General features: G+C 38.8%; 1 protein-coding gene across 1 annotated transcript in view; it reads left to right on the plus strand.

Moving 5' to 3' along the window:
* The window catches only part of LOC144439690 (protein turtle homolog A-like), a 148152-nt gene that overhangs the window by 63778 nt on the left and 72087 nt on the right, over positions 1–12287 (plus strand). The gene's annotated exons all lie outside the window — the stretch shown is intronic.

Raw genomic sequence — 12287 nt, forward strand, 5'->3', positions numbered from 1 at the left:
TGGACCTGTAGACAGATCACACAGTTGAATTAGAAAATAGATCCAGTAAGGTGGTAACCATGGACCTGTAGACAGATCACACAGTTGAATTAGAAAATAGATCCAGTAAGGTGGTAACCGTGGACCTGTAGACAGATCACAGAGTTGAATTAGAAAATAGATCCAGTAAGGTGGTAGGCTTGGACCTGTAGACAGATTACAGAGTTGAATTAGAAAATAGATCCAGTAAGGTGGTAGGCTTGGACCTGTAGACAGATTACAGAGTTGAATTAGAAAATAGATCCAGTAAGGTGGTAACCATGGACCTGTAGACAGATTACAGAGTTGAATTAGAAAATAGATCCAGTAAGGTGGTAGGCTTGGACCTGTAGACAGATTACAGAGTTGAATTAGAAAATAGATCCAGTAAGGTGATAGGCTTGGACCTGTAGACAGATTACAGAGTTGAATTAGAAAATAGATCCAGTAAGGTGGTAGGCTTGGACCAGTAGACAGATTACAGAGTTGAATTAGAAAATAGATCCAGTAAGGTGGTATGTATGGGCCAGTAAATGGTTCACAGAGCTGAATTAGAAAATAGATCCAGTAAGGTGGTATCTATGGGCCAGTAAATGGTTCACAGAGCTGAATTAGAAAATAGCTCCAGTAAGGTGGTATCTATGGGCCAGTAAATGGTTCACAGAGCTGAATTAGAAAATAGCTCCAGTAAGGTGGTATCTATGGGCCAGTAAATGGTTCACAGAGCTGAATTAGAAAATAGATCCAGTAAGGTGGTATCTATGGGCCAGTAAATGGTTGACAGAGTTGAATTAGAAAATAGCTCCAGTAATGTACATGTATGTGACAGCCATAGGCCAATAGGAGGTCACAGAGCTGATTCATTGATGGCACAGCAATTGCTATCGTTACCAAATTTAGTGAGAATTTTTAGCACAACTGAACTAGGTTTAGTAGCGCTATAGGCTTCTTCACATCTCAATGTTGATTGCATCAACATTAACCTCTGTTAGAGGTTGCTTGGAAACGCTGCTTTAAGCACAGCTGAATTCTATTTCATCATTATCTCGGTCGGTCTTCAATGAGATTGTGCTGCGCATGCGTGGGAATCAGTGTGCACATGTGTGCTGTGAAAATTTATGAGTGAAGTTATAAGTTTTTGCATCTACCATCTAGGAGCATCGAGATTCATCTAGTAAGTAGAAAAGTCATGTGAACACAATAGTCTAAAGTTTAGATCGACGATCTAACAAACATTTGAATTATACAGCCAAAAAGTTGACATTGTACGTAGTACGATGAGTTCAGCATCGCAAGCGGGTACGGATGAAGGATCCGAATTAGTCAGTGTAGCTGGAATGTCAGGAAAGGCTTCCAATGACAATAAAGCCGATAAAACCGAGCGTGGTTCGGGAAAAAGTAATTCCAAAGGTAAAGTAGCCACGAAGGGACATACAAGTTCGAGTAAGAAAAAAGCCATGACGGCGACATGGTCGCCATTATGCACTCGATACAATCGGCTGTTCAGAGGCAAGAACTCTGAGTAGGTAACATATGTGAGAGACTACATAAGATTGAAAATCAAAATAAGGAACTTGAGGAAAGTTACGAATACGGACCTCAGTCTTTAGAATATAATGAAGGTGGTGATGACAACTTCCCGCCTAGTGCCCAAAAGCGTATGTCACAGGAGGCCGACATTGACGGCGATAACAGTGAGAGATTGGAAAGTAGATTTGTATCTATAACGAAATGATTCAGAGTACAGGAATATTGCGACAAGGATATCGATGTTACGTTGGCAGAGAACATAACTGATCTATTCAAAAATGGCATCGAGGAGGAACGTTACCTTGAATTGACTAAAAGTGAGAATAATGCTCACCCGCAGAACTGCGAGGGCTTGGCAACAGTGAAAACAAACCACTTAATTTGGGATGCCATATCGCCCACAGCACGGGCGAATGACAAAAAGCTACAAAATATTGAGACCTCAGTGGTAAAAGTGACGACGATCTTAGCCAAAGTCGTCAACAATATGGCAGGGATGGAAAAGGAATTAGATCCTTCCTTTGGGAAGTTGATCGATGATGGTGACGATGTACTTGCCTTGTTGGGGCATGCTAATAAACAGATAAACACGACTAGAAAAGACCTTTTAAAACCTGAATTGAAAGATCAGTATGCTCATCTATGTAACCATAACCGTTCATTTACAAACTTGTTGTTTGGAGATGACATTTCAAGGACTACCAAGGAAATTGAAGATGTTGCTAGAATTAGTAACAAGGTGATTGGATACAGAGCCAGAGGTGTGGCATGTTTTAGATCAGCAAATCGATTTCTGAGAGCCAGAGGCAGAGGACGAGGCAATTCATATCAGAGAGGTAGAGGAACCTATAAATATAATTATGGTCGGACATACATGTCATCTACACCAGAGACAAAAAACTACCAGAGACAGGGACCCTTAGTGGGCCCAAGGAACAAATCACAGTAACACAGGTGAGCACAAAATTTGAGGCTGGTAGATTATAATATTTTGTTGAGGCATGGAAACAGATAACACAAGATCCAAATATACTAGATATAGTACAACATTGTCACATAGATATTGACATTGGGTCATTACCACAAAGTAATCAAACCAGTTACAAATTAAATGTTACAGACACCAAGATTATTGGTCAGGAAATTGAAAAATTGCTCAAATTGAAGGTTCTCATTCAAGTGGAAACTACTGAGGGACAGTTTTTGTCCCCAATTTTTGTTGTACCCAAAAAGAATGGAGAACATAGAAGGGTTCTAAATCTGAAAAAGTTAAATGAAAAAATACCCTATAAGCATTTTAAGATGGATACCTTTGAAATTGCCCTTTCTCTCATTAATAAAAACACAAATATATGGCATCAGTGGATTTGAGGCATGCTTATTATTCAGTTAAAATTGCTGAAGAACAGCAAAAGTATTTCAGGTTTGAATGGAAAGGAAAGATTTATCAGTATACATGTTTACCAAATGGTGTATCAGAAGGGCCCAGGTTGTTTACAAAATTGATGAAACCAGTATTTTCAAAGTTACTTAAAGGTGATTCAAAATGCTCACATTCACTATTGCTATTTTGCTAGATGACATGTTTGTGAAATGTATACTGGTTTTAAAACTTTAAAAAAGCGTCTGCAAACACCTTAAAATGACCTTTTTTCAGTCAGTTCCCTTCGGATTTACTTCAAGAGTTTTCGGGTATTTCCGGTCCCACCTAGACCACAGGATTTTATGATGTCATAGAGAGACATCGTTAGCACATAGCCTATGACGAGCGTAGTCAACAGGTGAATAAAACTCAACAGCATTGTGAAAAAATACATTGCCGGTGGTTGTAATAGACATCAGTAAACAAAAACTACGGTATACATGTCTTATTAACCAACATTTACTGATATTTACTCACACTTTCTGACTAATTGTCAGGAAAATAGCAATAGTGATTGTGAGCATTTTGAATCACCTTTAACATGGGACATACAAACTCAGGCTTCATTGACGATAGCCTACTTTGTGGTGACACTCTTAGTGAGTGTGAGACTAATGTAAAAGATACTGTTAGTTTGATGACCTCTTTGGGATTCATTATCAATGATGAGAAATCAGTTTTCACACCTCAACAAAAAATTGTTTTCTTAGGGAAACAAATTGATTCAAGAAAAATGATAATTACTTTACCAGAAGAAAAAATGGAAGTCCTTGGTCAAGAATGTAAAAAAATGGCCAGGAAAAATAAAGCTTCCATATGGGTCATTGGCCTTATAGTGGCAAGTTTTCCAGCAGTTGAATATGGAAAATTACATTACAGAAATTTAGAGAAAGAGAAAATTAAAGTTTTGAAGCTATCAAAGGGACAGTTTGATCACAATATGATTATCACATCAAAGATGAAAACAGAGCTAAATTGGTGGAGTAAGAATATAAAAGATCAGAAGAGATCAATAATCAGGAGTAACCCAGATGTAACAGTAGAATGTGATGCCTCCTCAAAAGGATGGGGAGCATATTTTGAGGGGCTAGGATAGGCGGTCCTTGGACTATGGATGAAAGTAAGATGCATATCAATGCATTAGAATTGTTAGCTATAGAATTTGCTCTGAGGGCATTTATGTCAAAGATAAAACAACATCATGTCAAAGTATTGTCAGACAATACTACAGCTGTAAGTTATGTAGTCAACATGGGAAGAATCAAATCAGATCAATGTAATAGAATTGGTGTTGATATATGGAAATTATGCATAGACAATGATATTTGGCTATCATGTTCACACATTGCAGGGTGTGACAATACTGAGGCTGACAGGGCATCAAGACATTTTGATCATCAGCTGGAGTGGAAACTGAATGAAAATATCTTCAGAAAGATCTGTAAACAATGGAACACACCTGATATTGATCTCTTTGCATTGAGGTTAAATGCCCAAATTGATAAATATGTGTCCTGTAGACCAGATCCCAATGCATCATATATTAATGCATTCACAATTGATTGGGGAAAATTTAACAATGTTTACCTTTTTCCCCCCTTCAGTCTATTGGGACGCTGCATACAGAAAATCAGAGTGGACAGAGCAGTGGGCATTGTTGTAGTTCCTCTGTGGCCGACATAACCATGGTTTACCAAACTCATGGGAGTATTGATGTACCAGTGATCATACAGAAAGTCAAAGGATTGCTGACATTACCATACCCAACAAAACAAGTAAAGCACCCATTAGAGGGTCGCTTAAAACTGATTGTTAGTCCCCGCGGATGAAGTCCGGAACGGGGACTTATGGATTGGGTTCCGTCTGTCCGTGCGTCCATGCGTCCATCCGTCCGTGCGTCCGTCCGTCCGTCTGTCCGCAGCTGTTTCTTGGAGATGCCTGGACCGATTTTTTTCAAACTTGGTACAGGGGCAACATACTATGGCATACATATGCACGTCAATTTGTTTTATGATACGATCCAATATGGCTGCCTAGCAACCATTTTGTTTGCGAATTTTCCCTGTCTAAAGCCATAACTCAGACATGCTTTAACAGATCTCATTCAAAGTTGGTATTAGGACAGTGTTCTATGACATACATGTGCATATTCATTGTTGTCATGATACGATCCAATATGGCCGCCTAGCAGCCATTTTGTTTGTGAATTTTCATGTCCAAAGCCATAACTCAGACATGCTTGAACAGATCTCATTCAAAGTTGGTATTTGGACAGTGTTCTATGACATACATGTGCATATCCATTTTCATTGTGATACGATCCAATATGGCTGCCTGGTAGCCATTTTGTTTGTGAATTTTCATGTCCAAAGCCATAACTCAGACATGCTTGAACAGATCTCATTCAAAGTTGGTATTAGGACAGTGTTCTATGACATACATGTGTATATTCATTTTCGTCGTGATACGATCCAATATGGCTGCCTGGTAGCCATTTTGTTTGTGAATTTTCCATGTCCAAAGCCATAACTCAGACATGCTTAAACAGATCTCATTCAAAGTTGGTATTAGGACAGTGTTCTATGACATACATGTGCATATCCATTTTCGTTGTGATACGATCCAATATGACTGCCTGGCAGCCATTTTGTTTGTGAATTTTCCATGTCCAAAGCCATAACTCAGACTCCATTTTCATCGTGATATGATCCCCCATACCCAACCAATCCTTTATTGTTGGAGGCATATTCCATGTCCAACAAGCACACACAACATATCTAAGTCTGTTTGTTTTAGGTTCACAAATGTTGTTGCGTGATCAGAGTAGTGATAATTCCTTAAAACCCAATTATAGCGGGGACTATGTCATTCTCAATGACTTGTTTGCAAAATGTCAGGACAAACTTCCAACAACGAGGAATTTCAGAACAATCTACCAATATTCTCATGTCATCATGGAAACAAGGAACCAAAAAACAATACGAGGTTCATATCAAGAGATGGTTTCAGTACTGTAGTGAAAGACAGATTGATCCAATTTCAGCTAAAGTGAATTTCTAACTCAAATATATAACACTGGAGTTGGTTATGGAACTTTGAATGCTGCCCATGCAGCACTCTCTTCACTGGGTTTAAACTATGATGGATTTACATGTGGAAACCATCCCCCTGTAGTTAGATACATGAAAGGGGTTTTTATTTTACGACCCCCAAAACCAAGATATACAGAGATATGGGATGTAAACCATGTGTTGTGTTACCTGAGGTCATTGTCACCAGTTAAACTCTTGAGTTTGAAGGACTTGACCTTAAAACTGAAAATGCTTATGGCTCTAACTAATGCAGCTCATGCTCAAACTTTACAGTTGTTATCAGTTTGTAATATTAAGAAAACAAGTTCACAGTTTGTGTTCGAGTTACTTGGTCCTTTAAAACAGAACAGACCAAATTATAATGTTGTTCATGTTGCGTTGAAAGCTTACCCTCCTGACAGGAGGCTCTGTATTTATACTGTTATGAAACAATATCTATGTCGAACTAAGCAAAATCGAAATGGCTCTGGTAAGGACTCGCTTCTATTAAGTTACATGAAACCATTTGGAGCTGTAACTACAAGTACAATCTCAAGGTGGATTAAAACTGTTATGGCACGATCAGGGATTGATGTCAGTAAATTTGGGTCTCACAGTGTGAGATCAGTAGCAACATCCACAGCGAAAAGTAATTGTGTTCCTATAAAGGATATCCTCAAAAAAGCAGGATGGTCAAATGAGAGTACATTCACAAAATTTTATGATAAGAAAATGGACAAAGAAGACCACTTTGAGCATGGAGTATTAATGGGAAACAAATAAATATATCGCATACAAGTTGATTTCAGTAGAATATCAAAAATGTTGGACTGATCCTGTTTAACACAGCTTAAGTATGATAAAACATATGTAAGAGTATAGTATGTAGTGTTCATCACACATCAGATTATATACAAACTTTGTGTTCTTGTGTTTGAAACAGTATACAAGGAGTTTAGATATACAGTCATGTTATCTATCTTTCAAAGGACAATAAATAAGTGGTTATTCAGTTTGTGTTCAGCATCTGGATGTTTTTCTGTCATTATTTACTTTAAAGTCTCATTGAAGACCGACTGAGATAATGACGAAATAGAATGAAAAATTAAACGAGACTTACCTTGGTTAAAGTCGATGTTTAATTGTGATTCTATGAGTCATAGAATCGAAGGAGGGCTTAAATGCCTCCCACCCACCCAACTGAACACAGGGGAAATATGTAGCGAAGAAAATCAAGGGTTACGAGTGAATAGAAGTAACAATTTAATGAACAGGTAAAAGAGTATTAAATAAAATAAAACTGATGTGTACATGGTGTGAAATGAGAGTTGTCAGATAATGAAGAAAAACATATTTAAAGTCTGATTCCCATGCATGCGCAGCACAATCTCATTTAAGCCCTCCTTCGATTCTATGGCTCATAGAATCCCAATTAAACATCGACTTTAACCAAGGTAAGTCTCATTTAATTAGTCCCCGCCGGACGGAGTCTGGGACGGGGACTTATGGTTTGGGTTACGTCTGTCTGTGCGTCCGTCCGTCCGTCCGCAGCCATTTCTTGGAGATGCCTGGACCGATTTTTTTCAAACTTGGTACAGGGGCAACATACAATGGCATACATATGCACGTCAATTTGTTTCATGAAACGATCCAATATGGCCGCCTAGCAGCCATTTTGTTCGCAAATTTTCCCTGTCTAAAGCCATAACTCAGACATGCTTGAACAGATCTCATTCAAAGTTGGTATTAGGACAGTGTTCTATGACATACATGTGCATATTCATTGTTGTCATGATACGATCCAATATGGCCGCCTAGCAGCCATTTTGTTTGTGAATTTCCCATGTCCAAATCCATAACTCAGACATGCTTGAACAGATCTCATTCAAAGTTGGTATTAGGACAGTGTTCTATGACATACATGTGCATATCCATTTTCATCATGATACAATCCAATATGGCTGCCTGGCAGCCATTTTGTTTGTGAATTTTCCATGTCCAAAGCCATAACTCAGACATGCTTGAACAGATCTCATTCAAAGTTGGTATTAGGACAGTGTTCTATGACATACATGTGCATATTCATTGTTGTTGTGATACGATCCAATATGGCCGCCTGGCAGCCATTTTGTTTGCGATTTTTCCATGTCCAAAGCCATAACTCAGACATGCTTGAACAGATCTCATTCAAAGTTGGTATTAGGACAGTGTTCTATGACATACATGTGCATATTCATTGTTGTTGTGATACGATCCAATATGGCCGCCTGGCAGCCATTTTGTTTGCGATTTTTCCATGTCCAAAGCCATAACTCAGACATGCTTGAACAGTTCTCATTCAAAGTTGGTATTAGGACAGTGTTCTATGACATACATGTGCATATTCATTGTTGTTGTGATACGATCCAATATGGCCGCCTAGCAGCCATTTCTTTGCGAATTTCCCATGTCCAAAGCCATAACTCAGACATGCTTGAACAGATCTCATTCAAAGTTGGTATTAGGACAGTGTTCTATGACATACATGTGCATGTCCATTTTCATCATGATACAATCCAATATGGCTGCCTGGCAGCCATTTTGTTTGCGAATTTTCCATGTCCAAAGCCATAATTCAGACATGCTTGAACAGATCTCATTCAAAGTTGGTATTAGGACAGTGTTCTATGACATACATGTGCATATTCATTTTCATCATGATACAATCCAATATGGCTGCCTGGCAGCCATTTTGTTTGCGAATTTTCCATGTCCAAAGCCATAATTCAGACATGCTTGAACAGATCTCATTCAAAGTTGGTATTAGGACAGTGTTCTATGACATACATGTGCATATTCATTGTTGTTGTGATACGATCCAATATGGCCACCTGGCAGCCATTTTGTTTGCGATTTTTCCATGTCCAAAGCCATAACTCAGACATGCTTGAACAGTTCTCATTCAAAGTTGGTATTAGGACAGTGTTCTATGACATACATGTGCATATTCATTGTTGTTGTGATACGATCCAATATGGCCGCCTGGCAGCCATTTTGTTTGCGATTTTTCTATGTCCAAAGCCATAACTCAGACATGCTTGAACAGATCTCATTCAAAGTTGGTATTAGGACAGTGTTCTATGACATACATGTGCATATCCATTTTCATCGTGATACGATCCCCCATACCCGACCAACCCTTTATTGTTGTAGGCATGTTCCATGTCCAACAAGCAGACACAACATAACTAAGTCTGTTTGATTTAGGTTCACAAGTGTTGTTGCGTGATCCGAGTAGTGATAATTCCATAAAACCCAATCATAGCGGGGACTATGTCATTCTCAATGACTTGTTTTTCATTAAATCATAGACACTACCTATGATTAAAACAGGTTCATTCCTGCTACAGAGATGATAAAGAGTCTTGTTTGTGTAAAAAAGTGAGATTTTTAGCACTATTGAACCTTATAGGCATGGCAAAGTGTCTGTCTGTGTGTGCATGAACAACTTAAAGTAAAAAAACTGCCAGACTGATTGCCATGATATTTGGTGAATGTATTACGTTGGGTGTCTAGTTGGGATATTGTTCAAATCAAAACCGATCTTACCAACGGCGCGTGATTTGAGGTAGCTAAATGGTCCAAAATTGAACAGTTGCGGGGCAAAGTGCTAGATGTAGTACTTCGCCACTTTTTGACAAATTGCTTGATCTAGCACTTCGTCAGTTTTCGCCGAAGTGCTAGATCTAGCACTTCACCAGAAAACAACGAAGTGCGGGACTGTAAACAACAAAGCGCCTCCAACGGCTTGATATAACGTGGTCGTTCGCATCGATAAACGTCACATTCATGCGTCATGTCAGTAGTCCGTGTACAGGTCATGTGGCGCATGATCGACTCCAAAACTTATCTTTGGCGGATTGTATAAACGACACGATTCATCTGAAGTTTGTTAAATGTGTGCCGAGTAAAACGGCCGGTTGAAAGTTCACGTTGCGGTACGTACGGTTTGTCCCGTGGGTTGTGTGTTCTGTTACAAACATGCCTTGTCGTCAATACCTCGCGGTGGATGGACTTGCGCGATCACAGAAACAAGTGTTATTATTTTACCCCTTTCATATACAATTGGCTAAAACACGTCAATATCATCAATATTATCGACATTGTATTGTATTCTGATAGAAACATTCTGATACATATCTCGGGAAACTAGTGTCTGTGGGCGGGACTGTACTTCAGAATCTGCAATCTACTCTGTAAACAAGGACTAGCCACTCAGTATTTCTTGTACCATGTCTATTTTAGAGCGGGAAAGATATATCAATCGTAACGTCTTGAAATAAATGTGAAAATCACTGAAATCTTTATCCAGTATCCATCTTTCAGTATAATCACCTGTGTGCTTATTTTCATTCTAATCTATGAAGAAGTAGAACAAGAATATTGTGCAAAATCATGTCATAACTCTGGTGATTCACACGAGGTAGAGCGCGCCTCCGGGGACACATTTATTCTATAAAAATCTTTAAAATTTCTCCAAACTGTTTGAACGGATAGTTTTATTTTGTTGATCTCTCTGAAATGACAAAATCAATATGGGGGTCATTGTGCTTGTTTTTAAACAAACCGACACCCGTTTCTTTCCCCCGGATCCTACATGCTGGATTCTAAAAAGATAAGTTTGACAATATGCACTTTATTTTCGGGATGCATTCCATGTTAACTTGCGATGTGCTTTTAAGACATACTATAGTCGTTCCCACTTATCACAACCCTACCTATGAGCTCCCACAATCTTTCTCGTATAAACCATTTCCTATCGCTATTTCTCGAACGGTCATCATCTGTATTTCTTACTTTTGTTAATGATATGCAATCCAGTTCACAAAGTGACGTTTATTACTGCTCCACGGTCCTCGGCGTCACACTACGCTAATTGTAGCATTATGGAGTCACTTCCTCTGGACCGAACCAAACTATAACCGATGGCTATTATTATTATTTCCCACATTGGATATAATTTCTGAGCAAACAGGAATTAAGCTTACATAAGGGACGATATTGAAGTTGGTGATTGTCTAGGAATGCAAAAAAAGTCAGTAAACAGTAATGTTGTGATGGTTTACTTGAGATCTGGCGAAGTCATGGATTATTTATTGTCGTTGTTTTCAGTCAAGAAGTTGGCAGTACCAAGTATATGGAATTTACAAAACAGTAGTAACAGGTTATCTATAGATTTCTATCAAAATATTAACAGCAATGAAGGGCTGAAATTAAAATTGTTCACACGAATATGTTTTCGCACTTATGTTTTCGATAGCAATATTTTTTGTCATCTATTAACGATCTGATAGTGATAACAGTATAACACCGAAAGAAGTGAATCTATTCAATAGAAATATAGTGAACATGATATAAACTTACACCCAGACTTTATTTTCGTGTTCAACAATCAAGAAAAATCTTCGCTCTCGCATCTAGACACACACTAACCCCCCCCCCCCACACACACACCAAGAAATTCAGTTTTCCTTTATATTGTTTCTTTGTCGTGCAATGTTACAAATGTCACTGCCATTACATCTGCAGTATGAAGTCTGTGACGCACGCTGAACTAAATGTTTCTACTTCCAAAAATCTTCGAAGTTTCGACTGTATATGGGAGTGCGTTATTTGACATGAACAGATGTCAAAATGGAGGTCTACGGTTGTTGGTAGTGGTGTCAAGCCGTTGTCAAGTACGGATTATGAAACGTGGTACCGAAACCACCACATGCTGTAGTTGAAGTCTGACGCACGCCGAACAAAATGTATAGTTTCGACTGTATATGGGAGCTCAGAGTGCGTTATTTGACGTGACAGCTGTCAAAATGGCGGTCTGCGGTTGTTGGTAGTGGTGTCAAGCCGTTGTAAGGAGTACGAAACGTGGAAGGGAAACGACCACGTGCTGTAGTTTTCGCCGCATAAAACATCGAAAAAATACAAAACTGAACGTTACTAAAAATTACGAAGTAGAAACTTGTTTGTGCATTGGCAAAACATACAGAAAATCAAACTCTAAGGTCGTTAAACACGGGAAGTAACATTTTACACTGAGAGTAATAACATGACATATTTACCGATGACCTAGCACTTTGCCACACTTTGCCAATCTTTGTTGAAGTGCTAGATCTAGCACTTCGTCAGTTTTCGCTAAAGTGCTAGATCTAGCACTTTGTCAAAAAGTGGCGAAGTGCTAGATCTAGCACTTTGCCCCGCAACTGTTC

This window comes from Glandiceps talaboti, chromosome 9 (genome assembly GCF_964340395.1).
Source record: "Glandiceps talaboti chromosome 9, keGlaTala1.1, whole genome shotgun sequence".
NCBI lineage: Eukaryota > Metazoa > Hemichordata > Enteropneusta > Spengelidae > Glandiceps > Glandiceps talaboti.